Raw genomic sequence first — 14,380 nt, 5'->3', positions numbered from 1 at the left:
AGTGTGTTTGGGTATCTTGATGATTTGGGGAATGAATTCTTACAGATGGGATAGTAGTCCACATACTGGTACCACATGCACACCATGTTTGCTCATCTTGTATTTCTGTTTGATTTGCTATTAAGTCTTTCTTGTTGTTGTGCTTTGTTTACTATGAATCAGTCAGTCAATAATGCGTATTCATGCAGGTGTCCGCTAAGACTGGAACGGAGTTGCATCTTTCCTAAACTGGCATTTCTCTCCACTTAATTTATTTAGTCTAATACTGTACATTTCAGCTGATTTGTTGTTTGGTCAAAGGCCATGGTGGGATTTTGAAGTACTATCATCTTATTTAGGGAAGCAGTGCTTGATCCCCTTTCGAAACAAATTGTCAGATTGTCAGGTTTGAACATTGTGTGGCATGTGTCAGGCTTTTAACTACTGTTAGTACCAAGCGGCAACCTTCGGTCTAAGTATATGAGACAATGCGGAAGTGCTAAAATCTGCTGTTTCTTGAGTGTCCACTTGAGGCTGGCTCCGGAAGTACCGGAAGTTACATACACACCAATGTGCTTCATTTTCTGTTTCAGAAACAGACTGGTGACGTCGGCGAGACTACGTCCATGTTTTATACAGTCTATGGTTTGTACATTATCAGGCTGTGCACACAAAAAAAAAGAAAATATCATCATGTTCTCTCTGACAAAGCCTGCACCAATGCATATATCATAGAATCCATATAGCAGCAGATGATGTGATGGCACATCTCAAAGAGGCGCTGCCTGTGGTACAATGCAAAATGACCGTAAAATGTGGCAGTAAGAGCCACGCCACAGAGACATCTTAAGTCAAAATAAACAATCAAGTAGTATACCCACTGCCAACAAAACTCAGAGCATATGGGCCAAGTCCAAAAGAAACCATATCTGCACATGACACAAAACCTTGTGAGAGGGACTCAGCTCTTTTACATTTACAACCAATTAAGACACAACCCATGATCGTTGTTCTTCACCTTGTAAAGCGGTTTATTTTAAGGAAAGACTGTGAAGCTGTGTGCAAACTAATGGTAGAGCAGTTTCTAGATTGTCATGTGTAAAACTTGGTTGTTAGAGAAATTAAGATTGAGAACATGTTTGGAAAACACCTGCTTTTTGAGTGGAATATTTGTCCAGTCCAGGCAGAAGGAAATGGCAAAAAGCTTTCCCCAGGATTGAGTTCCTGTTGGTTAGATGCTTGCTGTTTCAAGGAGCCACCCAGTTCACATTTCTTACTGACTTTGAAAGTAAAAATAGAGGAGATGATAAAGAAGTATGAGAGCACTATCCACCTTTGACACCTATCGATGATACCTTGGCAACTTGCTGAAACACATTTCCTTACCATTTTAGCAGATTTATGTTAGACCATACAAGGTTGCCATCCCCTGTTAATAAACTAAGACAACTTTTCAATTCCTCACCAATCTGACTTAAGCCGTTCCACCGTACTTGTTCTTCAGCTAGTCAAAAGAGATTTTACAGCCTTTATTTATTACGTTGCAAGTTTTCAGTCAAAAGTATAATTTATTTTAACTAAACTTTTGCAGTCTCACAGTAAGTAACCAGTAATCACTGACTGGGGACTGAAAAACAGCCCTGGTGACAAGCTCCCCCCCACACACACACACACACAGCAGCACTGACCATCGGCTGTGTGGTCGACCGCTACGGTCTGGAATAGACCGTTCGGGAAAAGTCCCAAATTTCCTGATGGCCAGCCTGTCTCTGTCAGTAATCATACTCATGAAGCTTATTTGTAAAATATTCTTTGGTTTGTAAAATGACTTGTATCACAACAGTATGAAAATCACCTGTGGGTTAAAAAAAACTAATTTGCATTTTTGTTCACTTTCCGTGAACTGTCCTCAGTCACTATGGCAACACCAATCTCAAATTACTGTAAAGGAATAGCATGGTGCGTTTCAGGCTATATAAACTGTAGCTGCACCAAAGAGTAAAAAGGAAGCAGCTACAAAAGCAGACAAAAAATAAGTTTACAGAGAGGGACTTAGAAAGCTTGAAACTTGATTCCTATGAACAGGGCAAATTGTCAAAAAGCAAAATATACTCAAGAGCCTTATTACCCAAAAATGTCAGGCACATAAAATGCCATCCAGAGCCCGTACATCAGGCATTATCTGTGCTTTTTCCTCTTCACTGGGGCATGTGTTTATATGCATGTGCTTATCCTAGATAGGTAATGATGAGGCACAGTGGAGTTAAGTGTGGGTTAGAAATAGCTGGCAGCCATACCAACAGAAAGAAATGTGCAGTTTTATGACAGGCAAGGTGAGGAGGGAATAGAGGGAATAGAGATGAGAAGCAGAGAATGGGGAAAAAAAATCATGAGTTTAAAGAAAAAGGCACAGTCAGGTAGACACACCTGGCCCCGTAGAGAGAATCCAAAATTTTGAACCTGCTAGAAAAGTCTGGAAAAACAAAGTTAAAATAGAACTCCAGTCCTCTGATGGCTGGTTCTGAACTGCTCTTGAGCAAGGCATGTGTTTTAGACTATACAGCAGTGCCATTAAGGAAGATAACTTGCAGGTGTCATGTGTATCTGTATGACAACCAAAGCTTCTGCAATAACAGACGTCTTTTCTGTGGAAAATGTGCACACTTTGCTCACGTTTTGTTCTCCACAGTGTTTAGGTGTCTTTGACTAACTGTGAAATATATTGATTTGATTGAAATGTCACATGAAAAAAACTTATTCTGAGCTAGTAAGTTAGCTAATGGGCACAGTAAGTTCAACTGCTCAACATGCTGCATATTATTTTTCATCTGTGTGGAAGCTGAAGTAGGCTGTCAACATGACAATAGTGTCAGTCTACCTCTAAGCCAGGTAGAAACCGTATTTTTAGAATACTTTTCCTTCCATTGTGTTCAATCTTAGGTCTCTGTTAGCTCTTTTGTGCTGTTCCCAGCTGTTGAGGAGCTAGTGTAGACTTTAATATTTGCTCTGTCTGTGTCTGTGCCAGAATAAACTGGGGTGCAGAAAGAAAGAGAAGTTTGATGTCACAGCATCCCCGCACATACAGAAGCCTACCTCTTAAAACGGTACAGTTCCAGCTGCTAACGTAAAACCTGTTTAACCCTTTAAGCCCTGGCCTTTTGTAATGGGTCTCTGCTAGAAAAATGAGGTACACAGATTGAAAGGACTACCTCCCTGTATCTACAAGGTCTATTTTAATGATTCTGGTGTCATAATAAAGGGAACACTTAATCAAATGTATTCGTTGAGTCCCACAATTTAATGGCAAAGATGTTTGTCATGTTTGAACATGTTACCAACACATTTAAGTGGTCTATAAATGTGTGGACCTTACTCCTGCGGTCAGTATCTATTGGTACAGCTGAAGATGCTCATGCTTCCACGCCTCCTGATAGCCACTTAGATTATGATTTAGCAAATTGTGCTGCACTGCGTGCTTATGAGCATAGTCAAAAGTTTGACAAAATCCTTTTTATACATAAATTTATTGAAAATAATGGTGGCATTATTGTTCTCATGGAATAGATTGTAATGCATCTCCCATCTGACTCGACTCTAGCAAGCACTGACTAAACCCCAGAGCTCTTTTGTTTCTCACCTCCTCTGACCACATGAGCTCCAGCACATGCAGCAGCACCATGCAGGGGGACTGAGGCATGGCTGAAGGCCATTTGTGTGCAGCCTCCGCTCACAGTGTGGCTCCTCAGCTGCTCAGGATGCTGCACATTTAAAACTGAAATGTGCAGCCCACATTTTAGCACTGAAATAAGTGATAGGTGCTTGTATTTTTGTAATTCCAATTTCAGAGGCAAATTGACCCATCCAACCTCTGGTATGAATGATGAGGAGAAATATTTTGATAGCGTGTGGGATGGAAATTGTTTTGGAAGAGAAATGCTGTGAAACCCACAAAACCATTGAGTACTTGCCTTGTATTCTGTGTGGAAGGGGAGGTTATAAAAGCTTGGACTTGAAAATATTTTGAAAGCATGTGGGCACAAAAATAATGAATATTAAAGTCAATTTACTGAGAAGTGCTACATTAGCTCTCATGCTTATTAAATGCCAAATCATTTAAAATTCAAGCATTTATTTTGGTGTAGTGTTATCCTTTCTTCAGTGATAGAGTTTAAAAAGCACAGATTGTATTAATGTGATATAAATTGACTTGTGCTCTTTAAAGAACTTTAAATTCCATAACATACATACATTCCTTTGCTACTGCTTCTTTAGTTCAATACTGTATAATACAACATCCCTGCCATCTTTCAAAGCTTACAGTGTTTGGTTCTCGGTGAAACTGTCTGAAATATGTTCTGGATCATCCTTTATCACACCTTTCAGTGTAAATAACAACAGCCAACACCAACATCGACAACCAACAACCTTGGACTGACAAACATCTCTTCTATATTTTCAGCCAAAGAAGATTATTAAGCTGTAGTCACATAGCTTAACCTGTGAAATTGTGCAGCATTAGGGTATGTGATATATGTTTGACTGCAAACAGAAAAATTGTATCTTCAGCCTTTTTTCCCTTCAACAGCTCCAGTCCAATTTCTACGCTAAATTATGAAATGTTTAAGCACAAAGAATATATAAGTGAAAGTTACAGTCAGCAAGCAGAGGTGATGATGTTTATTATGCAACTGATGTAAACACAGAAGAGCGGCATGTAACAGGATGCATAAAAGCATCTGAGGGTAACAAAGGATTTCATTCCATGTTTTAGAAATTTAATTGTAACATCTGTTGTCAAAGCATGAGACTCTGTTTTGTTTTGTTTTTTGTCTGCTTCACTGTTATGATGTTTTGCAGCATGTCATGTCCTGTCTCCTTTACTGAGACTTGCCCCCCACCCACCACCACCACCACCACTCCCCTTGTCTGACTTCATGCTGTGAGGCCATGCTGTGTAACTTCAGAACATTTCAGGGGCAAAACTCTCACGTGAAATAGGCCTAACAATCCAAGAAGTCAGATTTTTGTAATGATCACTGACGTATGTTATTGTGGATCCAATACAGACACAAAACAGGTAGTTGTGATTAAAAATATAGAAGGAGTTGCTCTCTAAATTTAATTTGCTTTCAGAACCACAAATAAAACCCAATTAATATAGATTGCATGTGGAATTATGATACAAGTGTAGGTGTCAGTGTTAAACCGTACTCTGGACAGTGAGAGTGAGAAAGTAATGCTGATAGAGTACAAATGTGCAGTTCTACGGGTGACCTCACACTCTTTAAATAGTATTAAATCCTATCTTAAAGTTATTCTGGTTGCAGACATCCTGGAGTATCTGTCACTTCATCCTACAGCGCCTGGGGCCAAGTCCCACACGGGGAGGCTGTGGTGTCAGGCTCGGTTTGTCATCGCACTCAGCTGGGTATCCTGCCTCTGCACACATGCTTCAATTCACATATGAAAAAAAAATCTCTCTATCTTGCCACTGTGCGGTAGTAATCCACACTGACATTCAGAGGATATCAGAATATTTAAAGGCCAAGTATGCTCGAACACACCTCATCCACTGCTGCCCCCTCTTACAAATTTCCTGTGTTGTCACTGCGCTTTGAGTCAAGAGTCCACCTTCCTCTCTGCTAGTCGCCTTCTCCCTGGTGATTTAACTTCCTTGCATCTTGTAAGCCATTTCTTGTTCAAGCTCAAAATATACGCTGTATATGCCTCCAGTTACAGCTAGTACATTTCTATCTTGGTAGATAAGGGTTCATTTGGAAAATATTAACAGATATTGTATATAAAAAAACTGAAAGCAGTCAGTGGATCTGGATGGTGGCAGCCACAGGGGAAAGGCAACACAGGCAGTCTGAATGTTTTTCATCTGAGTGATGAGGAGAAGAAGTAGTGAATGACAGCAAATCTCCTTTGGCTGTATGTCTATAATAGGTTTGCCTCTAAATGAGCCATTTATTTCACATCTGCTGCAGTGGAGCTGTGGCTGAAAACTTGTGTTTATAGTCGTCTTAGGAAGCTCACTTTGCAGGTGTAGGGAGTGCTCTGCAGTGTATTGAGCATGTGTGAAAACTCAATTATACAAAATCAAACATTTTCACCCATGACAATTTAATAGTGTAAACTTGATTGAGTTTATAATTCAAGAAAGTTTTCAACACATTTGTTTAGTTTTTGACAGAAACCATGGACAGAGAGATTTTAAAAATTAAGAACAACCCATCGAAATAGAGATTTAGATAGAGATTTAGATAGAGGTTTGTAATCAGTGCATTGTATGAATACAAGGTGCATTGCAAAACTTCATTAAGGAATGAATGTGGTTAGACTCAACCCACAATTTGATATTGCTTAATCACTGAATCAAACTTTTATATTTTTACCTGTGATTTTTGTACTTTTTTTCTTACATTATCTTGTAGCACATATGTTTTTGTTAGCATACATCAGGCGTACTTGGTGATAAGGAGCTCTACACTGTTTGTAACATACAGAATAAAGTGAGTTTGAAATGAAAGAGAGAAAAGAAAGATTTAGCCCAGTTTAGGTCAATAACTTCAAGGATCAGAAAAGCACCCAGTCTGTAGTTTTGATTCAAATACTCACATATTGAGCTGTTTCTAACGTCAATCTGTAATTTTACATATAGCTTTAGAAATCAAACTATGAGCTTATTCAATGCAAGACTACTGGAATGCATGTAAACACTTTAGTTGAACAAAAATTGGACAAAGCATTGCTTGATTGACACACCGAAATAATGCGATTGATATCTGACAATAGTTGGATTCAGCAGGACTCTGTACGCCTCGGCGTTCAGCTTAAAGAGGAAGTAGATGACCATTATTAAGCGGGTCTGCGCTCATACAGTCTATAGCTGAAACACAACAAAAACACAATATGGCACATACTTACAGTTGCTTCCATCTCTGCAGTTGATGTTATAATGTTGCTTCTTTTCTCTTAGGTGAAACTAGTTTGATACGCCTGGAGCTGCACTAATCAAAAAAGCGCTGACTTTCAAAGCAGAGTGAGGTGTTCTCTGGCAGAAGTCTGATCCTTTTTTTTCTCCATGAATACACAGACACGACTAGATAACCCCCTGTAGCTTTACGATCGAGCTATGGCCTTAGTTGGACTTCCACGCACATGTAAACATACTTACTGTCTGTGGGAGATGGCAAAGCTAATCTTAAACAGAGCATTGTGGTCAACAACTTCATGTTTGATTTCACTAAATGATTAGTTGAATGCAATTTTTAACAATAAAGAAAGCTAACAGATTTGTTTTTGCCACAGTGTCAACAGGCTGAGGTGAAATGTGTGGTGTAGTGTATGTGTGTGTGACCAAGTTGCCAGAGGTGTTACTATTGATGCTAAGAATTAATCAACATTGTTTTGGGGTTTGACCAATTAAAATCAAGTATGTAGCACAGCTGGGTTATGACATATGTTACAGGATAAACATGTGTAATACATTTTTCTTATGGGGACCTACAAATGACCTTTTTGTGTCAACCGATCTGGTAGGCTACAAGTTCAAACAGTTTACTGCATGACACGTTTTCTTGCTGTTTTGCTGCCAACTTTGGACAAATTAGCTTGAAAGTAAGAATTCAAAGCTTTGTTGTTATTGCTGAGTTGGTAATGAGTTTGCATCAGTGTCACGTGAGTATGAGGGAGAAATTTATTGGTCGTTGAATGAGGACAGCGCTGTCATAATAATGCTGCTGTGTTAGCAAAAGCTTGACCCAAAACCTTTCCCCCTTCTTGTCAGTTAAACTGTGATCAACTTGTAAATGTGTTATTTGCTAAAATGATGTTTAAAAGTGAAAGCAACTGCTGCAGAACATCATGTTTGTATACTAGATACCTTTTCATAACACTCAGAAATACCAGGAACTCTCTGAAAAGATGAATAAATGAGTATAACATTTACTTATCTGTCTGCATATTTATAACTCATGCATATTCAACCAATGTCTCGGCATTGAACCCAGCAATTCCACACAGCTCCCAATGACCTTTAACACTATGGGCAGCTAAAATTTCAGTTTTACTAAGTCTTGAAACATCAAGCTCACTACTCATACCAAATACATAACAAGTTTTGCAAAAAAGAAAAAAAAAAGAAAGAAAAAGAAAAAAAGAAAAAGAAAGAAAAAGAAAGAACTCCATCTGTAACTTATGTAACGTCTGTGGCACTGACTTTAGCCAATTTTGTGACATGTAATCAAGAAGTGACCAAACTGCACATAGTCAGCTAGCCTTTTCACTGCACGATGTGTTTCCATGGAAAAATAAAAAACAAGAGAATTCAAATCTCTTTAATTGAATATGTATTTGAGGCCTGTGGCTAGAGACGGCTGTAAAATCTGATGCAGTCATAAAAGAGCTGAGCTGCTTTGATGTGCAGATGAAACAAATGTCCTGTTGTGCACAAGCTCTTGTTTTGTTTTTTTTTAATTCTGAAATGCACACTCACACCCAACACAACACAAACAAAGTACGTGAATGGGGTTCATTAACTATTCAGGAAGTGCAAAAGTCATGCGTTACACCCCAAACCCGTATCACATGATGATCTGAAAACACTGCTCGTGCCTGCGTTAACACTTTCATGCCAGACATTTTTAAAATGACACAGCTCACTGTTTGAATTGTGGCTTAATTCTTTTTAGGCTAATCAGGCAAAATGTCCAGCAAGTGAAACACCTAAATAATCTTTTAACAATGTTCAAAACAGTTTTCCTGCTACGACACCAAACACATCAGATGTTACGAGGTGATTTACTCTTTTTAAAGCCTTTCTGAGGTTAGTTTTGTTCACTGGAGTCCAAAGGATGTTTTAAAAACAAGCCATGTTCACGCATACTACCCTCATATTTTTGCAGCAGTCAACAGAGGCACTGAAAGTGGCAACCAAAAGGATTTCCATAAGAGGAATCAGTGTATACATGAAAAGAAAATGCAAAATTAAACTACACAGGCAAAAGTTTGTAACTTTGAAAAGCAATATCATTGAAATAATGGAACACAAAAGCCCAAACTGCACCCAACAAGCGCCATAAACATCTCAAAAACACATAAAAACCAACTCCAAACACCAAACACCAAACACAAGTGAGGGGAAATGAAGGAGTTCTGAACATTTCTGCTTTGATCAGTGTTCAGTCATGTGAGCTTAGCTAAATGTATGGGTTTTTTTTGGCTGCTTTTGTCCATCAACCTTCCCAGCCTGACAGCATACTCACTGTAGTGCAGTGTGAACTGAATGCCTCACTGCACTGCGCTCATGCATGAGTAACTGTAGTGGGCTGAAGCCCATCTCAACCAAACATGCCAGGGCCAAGGAAGAGCACTGTGCCTGAGCATGATCCAAAGCACTCACAGAAGTCAAACATACTGGACTTTGGGGTTCATGCATGGGTTCAGGGTAGGGATGAGTTTGGCCTTGAAAACTCAGGCGACTTGGACACAGGAAATAATTTCAGGATTTAGTCAGACACTTAATGTAAGTCATGCAGTTTTCACTTTTCTAAAATCAAACATTTTTACTAAATGTTAATGCTAATGATTTTCTTTTTATGATGACTCTCAGTTCAGCAGAAATGATCGGTTATTTTTACTTTCTTAATACTTAAAGATGTTTCTGTCTCAGTGCCTAAAATGCCAGCCACTGAATGATCAATGAAACAACCTCACTCTCTTGTCTCCCCCTCCGTGTTTACCTAAAGGAGTGTATTTCTTTAAACTGTGAAAATCACAGCGTCTGCCGCCTCATTGAACAAGCACCCATTTCAGGGGGATAAAAGCAATTACAATTAGCAGGAGAAAAGAAAACATAAAAGAAGAAAAAACACGGTTATGTATTGATGTAACATTTATCCAGGCAACAAGAACTATGAAATCAATTAGCACAATGTGCACAGCTCTGTGCATGATGTGTGGGTGTGTGTTTTTGTGTGTGTGCACCTACAGTATATCTTCTTAAGGCAGCACAAAAGTAGGTTTTCACACCAGGATTGTGGTGTATTCATGATGATACATATGTTAGGCTAAGGCAATGAGATAGATGAATAGTTCAGCAGCCCAATGCTACCAAAGATCCTTTTACTCACGCTTGTAACAGATTTTTTTCCATCATATGTTGCGTGTGTGTTTGTAAGCGGAGAAACAGCAGACAGGTTGAAGCATACATGAAAACAAACCGAGGCCCAGGAAACATTCTCCCATTGGCTCAGCACAGCTTAGACAAATGTCTTGACATTTCCAAGCAATGAAATATGAATCACTCTTCATTTCCACAGAAACATGAAAACAAACTCCACTGGGGAGCATTTCTACCAGGGCAATGCATCAAAGTTTCTGTGTGTGTGTGTGTGTGTGTGTGTGTGTGTGTGTGTGTGTGTGTGTGTGTGTGTGTGTGTGTGTGTGTGTGTGTGTGTGTGTGTGTGTGTGTGTGTGTGTGTGTGTGTGTGTGTGTGTGTGTGTGAGGGAGCCTTTAGCTGCTTAACACTGCTCCTCCAACTCAGTGACTCTCCCCCAGAAAGGTAAAACTAAGATATGACCCAAACTTCTCAAGCGTGACTTAAAAAGTCATCTCTATTTACAGATTCTGTGAGAATCTGAGTCTGCTGAATCTGTTCAATTGGAAGTGGGTTTCTTGTGCTGATTTTTACTTGCCTATCAGGATTACAACAGGCATTAGCTGCTCGTAGGACATCAAAAGGTGCGGTCAGCTAACAGAGCTTAAGCTCCAGATCAAACAGAGATCTGCAAGAATTCTAACATGTCACCTCTCAACACCAACTACATTCTCACCCCTCAGGTTGCCTGTCTGACTTTAAAGGTCCCATATTATGCAAAAATCAATTTATTAAGTCTTTTAGTGAAATTTGTGGGTCTCTGGCTTTCCTCCCAGCCCACAAAATGTGATAATTAAGACAAAACCTGTACTTAGTAGTGCTTGTGAATGTAAAATCCTGACCTAAAACAAGCTGTTTGGATTTTGGGGATTTGCTAACGTCAGCAATTCCCTCCTTTTCAGACTACCATGTTGTTGTGTTGCTATTTTTCGCTCAAGTAATCAAGTTTGTCTGAATAAACTTAAATAAACTTGAGAGCCTGAAGTCTGTCCTGATTGGTCCACCGGAGCACATACCCCCAAACCCTCCCCGCCCACTCCCCTCCCTGCTACTGCTCCAGCAGCCATCACTGCTCTGTTTTAGGCTGTAAACAGCCACATAGTTCCATGCACAAGCTTCCCATCTCGGAAGAAGACAAGACTAAGTGGCTAGAGTTCATTTATCAAGGAAATGTGTCAGCGACACTCAGTAAAACTGTGTATGTGTGTGCTAGTCACTTCACGGCCGACTGCTTTTCCAACTTTGGACAGTACAACAGAGGGCTAGCGAATAGACTGGTCCTGAATCCAGGCGCATTACCAACCATCCGCAAACAAACCTCGGACCCTGGAAATGTGAGTATTTTAAATGCTGTGTGCTGTGGAGCAGATGTAAGAGCTTTTCTTCAGTGCTTCACTGTTTCCTAAACATTGTGCGCTCGGAGCTCGTGCCGCCGCTCTCAGTGACGCTGAAGAGCGGGGCGGTATCACCGGTGGCTCATTTACATATGAAGGCCACGCCCACTTAATCAGACCGTTATGAACAGAGGGGCTATGAGAGCCTGGAAACAATGCTGCTGTGCTTGATTTATTGGCTTGATGGACCAAAACATGTTACTACCATTTCATGAAGACATTAATGATCCATATTAAACTGCAGAAAAGGAGCAAAATATGGGACCTTTAAACATCAGCAACACATGGAAAGAGGAGTCCAGGATAAAGTCAATTCCTGGTTCCCACCATGGAACCGTGGAATCCCTGAAAAAGTCGCCATCACTCCCAGGGGCTACTTTGTCAATATGATTGTCAGTGGTTCTGAGGTTGCTTAGAAAGTAACATGCCAGCTAACATTATGAACTAACTTGTTCACATTTGTTTAAGATAAAAAGCTCAAAGACTCCAAAGGAAAGCCTAGTTAGATTTATCAGCCATCAACAGCCAAACCCTATAAAATGAATCAGTGAGCAGTCTTCATGCTAAATGTATGATGACCGTCTCAAAGTTTGACTTGACCTCTATCTATGCAAAAAGAGCAGAAAAAAATCTCCCAGTTTTGTTGCCAAAGTTGTCAATATGATGAGCGTTCTATTTTCTGCAGCCAGATTAAAAACTGCTATAAGAACATTTGGCAAGCAGTGGTGTTATCTTTCAGACTCAGAATGCTTGAAATTAAAAAATGAATGGTTTGGCAGGAGTCCCTTTTTCTTTTCTAACCATGACATATTAATTCCCAGTTTAAAAATAGGAAGTTTAATATCAAGTTTGTAATAATATTAATAAGGTTTCTGCTCCTGAATAGAGACCTGAGGCACACTTCTATTTTCACTGCAAACATTACCTCCGGTAGGAAACAGCAATAGATGCACCCTTAGGGGAAATAAAAACAGTCTGTCAGGAAATATTTTTGCAACAGTACTGCAACTGTGTCATCATTAGGCGTATGCTAAATGTGAGGGACATTTCTGACATTCTGTGTGTGCAATTTGCAAATATAAAACACATTCAAGTCTTCCTGCAAACATCAAAGCTCATTTTGATGAGCTGATGGCAAACAAGTGACAAACATCAAACATGATGCCTGAAACATATTGTATATGAGCCCAAGCCAAAAGAGCGCATAGCATAGTTGTCAAGAAAATATCTGCTTCATGCCACAAATCTTCTGCCAACCAAAGAATCAAAGAACAATCATTTAATCCAGATTTCTGTTTCCAATCTGCTGGACGCTGGCAAATCCCACTCATAAGCTTTACCGACTGCTTTTTAAAGAATTCTGTATACCATAACCATTCATATTAAGTGATTCTTCTATTTCTGAAGGCAGGGAAACCACCAGGAACCCCTATTATATATCTTGAGCAAATATTTCCATGATGCTTAAGGAAAAGCTTTTTGTTCTTTGCTCATACGTCTGTCAGAAAGGCCTACAGTAACAAATACTGTACTTCAAAATTTAGAGATGCTGTATGTAATTGAACAGTAGGTACTTTGCAAGCCTTTAAACACTGGAGCCTGAATTAAACTACACCTTTTTTTAGCCTTACCCAGTTTTTTCAGGCAATCAAGCATCAAAAGGTGTTATATCATCAGGTAATCATCAGTATATAATCTCTCTGTGTGCTATACCAACGGATATGCTAATGCTAATTACAGCAAAACCCAGGCACTATGGAAATCCATGAGTGAAGATACTGCTCCTGATCACTAGGGTCAAGTACCCAGTAATGACGGGCATCTACACAAACTGCAAGTCTCGTTAGGATCTAATTTGATCAATGGCATGATAAATGGAGGCTGCTGTGGTCACTTCAGGCTCTTAATCTATAAATGCATTTTCGGATCAAACCTAATAACTGTGATCCAAATGACTAGGAGTCTTCTTAGAAATGTAAAAGACAATGTGGTGTACATATTTATTGTTATGCAAACTAACGTCCTGGCAGGGTGAGACAAAACCCCACAGAAAGAGTATTCATCTTAATTTACCTTAAAGTTTCAACATAAGCATGCTTTGCTAATGTATATATCACATTAAACTTTACACTTCCATTTGAGGTTAAGTCAGATATTAGCTTTTTTCTGTTTGCATTTGAAACTGATGCAGACAGCAGCATCTTAGTAAGATCGCTTTCACTATAGGCCCATAAAAGCTTTGTGGTTTGTCATGGCTGTTATCTTTGGTTTGGTCAGCGTGTCCTTCAGGCAGCGCCCTTTAAACGAGTCTTGTCAATGTGTGCCCTTTTTTCCTTAACTCATCTTCTTATACTTGTCTTTGGTGGTGACTGGTCAGTCATTTATCACAAATTATATTTTTTGTGTTTCCCAAATAAATTAAAAGCAAAGCTTATATTTAAAACTTTGTCCATGTAGCCCATCCATAATAATAATAATAATAATAATAATAATAATAATAATAATAATAAACATAATAATAATACTTTTGCAACAATCCTTACATAATTAGACTGCTAACAGAATTTAATATTGCTTTATTGCAAGAGGGCAGGTGGTTGATATGTTTCAGTATCTGTTAACCTGGATGCCCCTGATGTTTCTTTTTAAAATTCAGAAACAACTATTTGTCATTGAGTTTGACCAATAAGAGTGAAGTTTTTAATACTTGATAAGAAATATAAGAACAGGTAATAAAAAAACATTAATTGCCTTAAATTTTGTACAAACCAGTTTCACCCTTTGGAAAAGAATTAACTTAACACCTCAGAAAACCCTTTGACTGTCTACAACCATGAATAAGTG

The 14,380-nt window shown here is 39.1% G+C and overlaps 1 protein-coding gene across 2 annotated transcripts in view; it reads right to left on the bottom strand.

Annotated features, from left to right (window-relative positions):
• Positions 1-14,380, bottom strand: part of cpne5b (copine Vb) — a 148,932-nt gene that overhangs the window by 80,864 nt on the left and 53,688 nt on the right. The gene's annotated exons all lie outside the window — the stretch shown is intronic.

Source organism: Halichoeres trimaculatus, unplaced genomic scaffold (assembly GCF_033239565.1).
Source record: "Halichoeres trimaculatus isolate MK-OKI-2021-1 unplaced genomic scaffold, fHalTri1.1 fHalTri1_scaffold_1, whole genome shotgun sequence".
NCBI lineage: Eukaryota > Metazoa > Chordata > Actinopteri > Labriformes > Labridae > Halichoeres > Halichoeres trimaculatus.
Note: the sequence above shows the minus strand (reverse complement) of the source record. Positions and strands in the feature narration are given on the sequence as shown.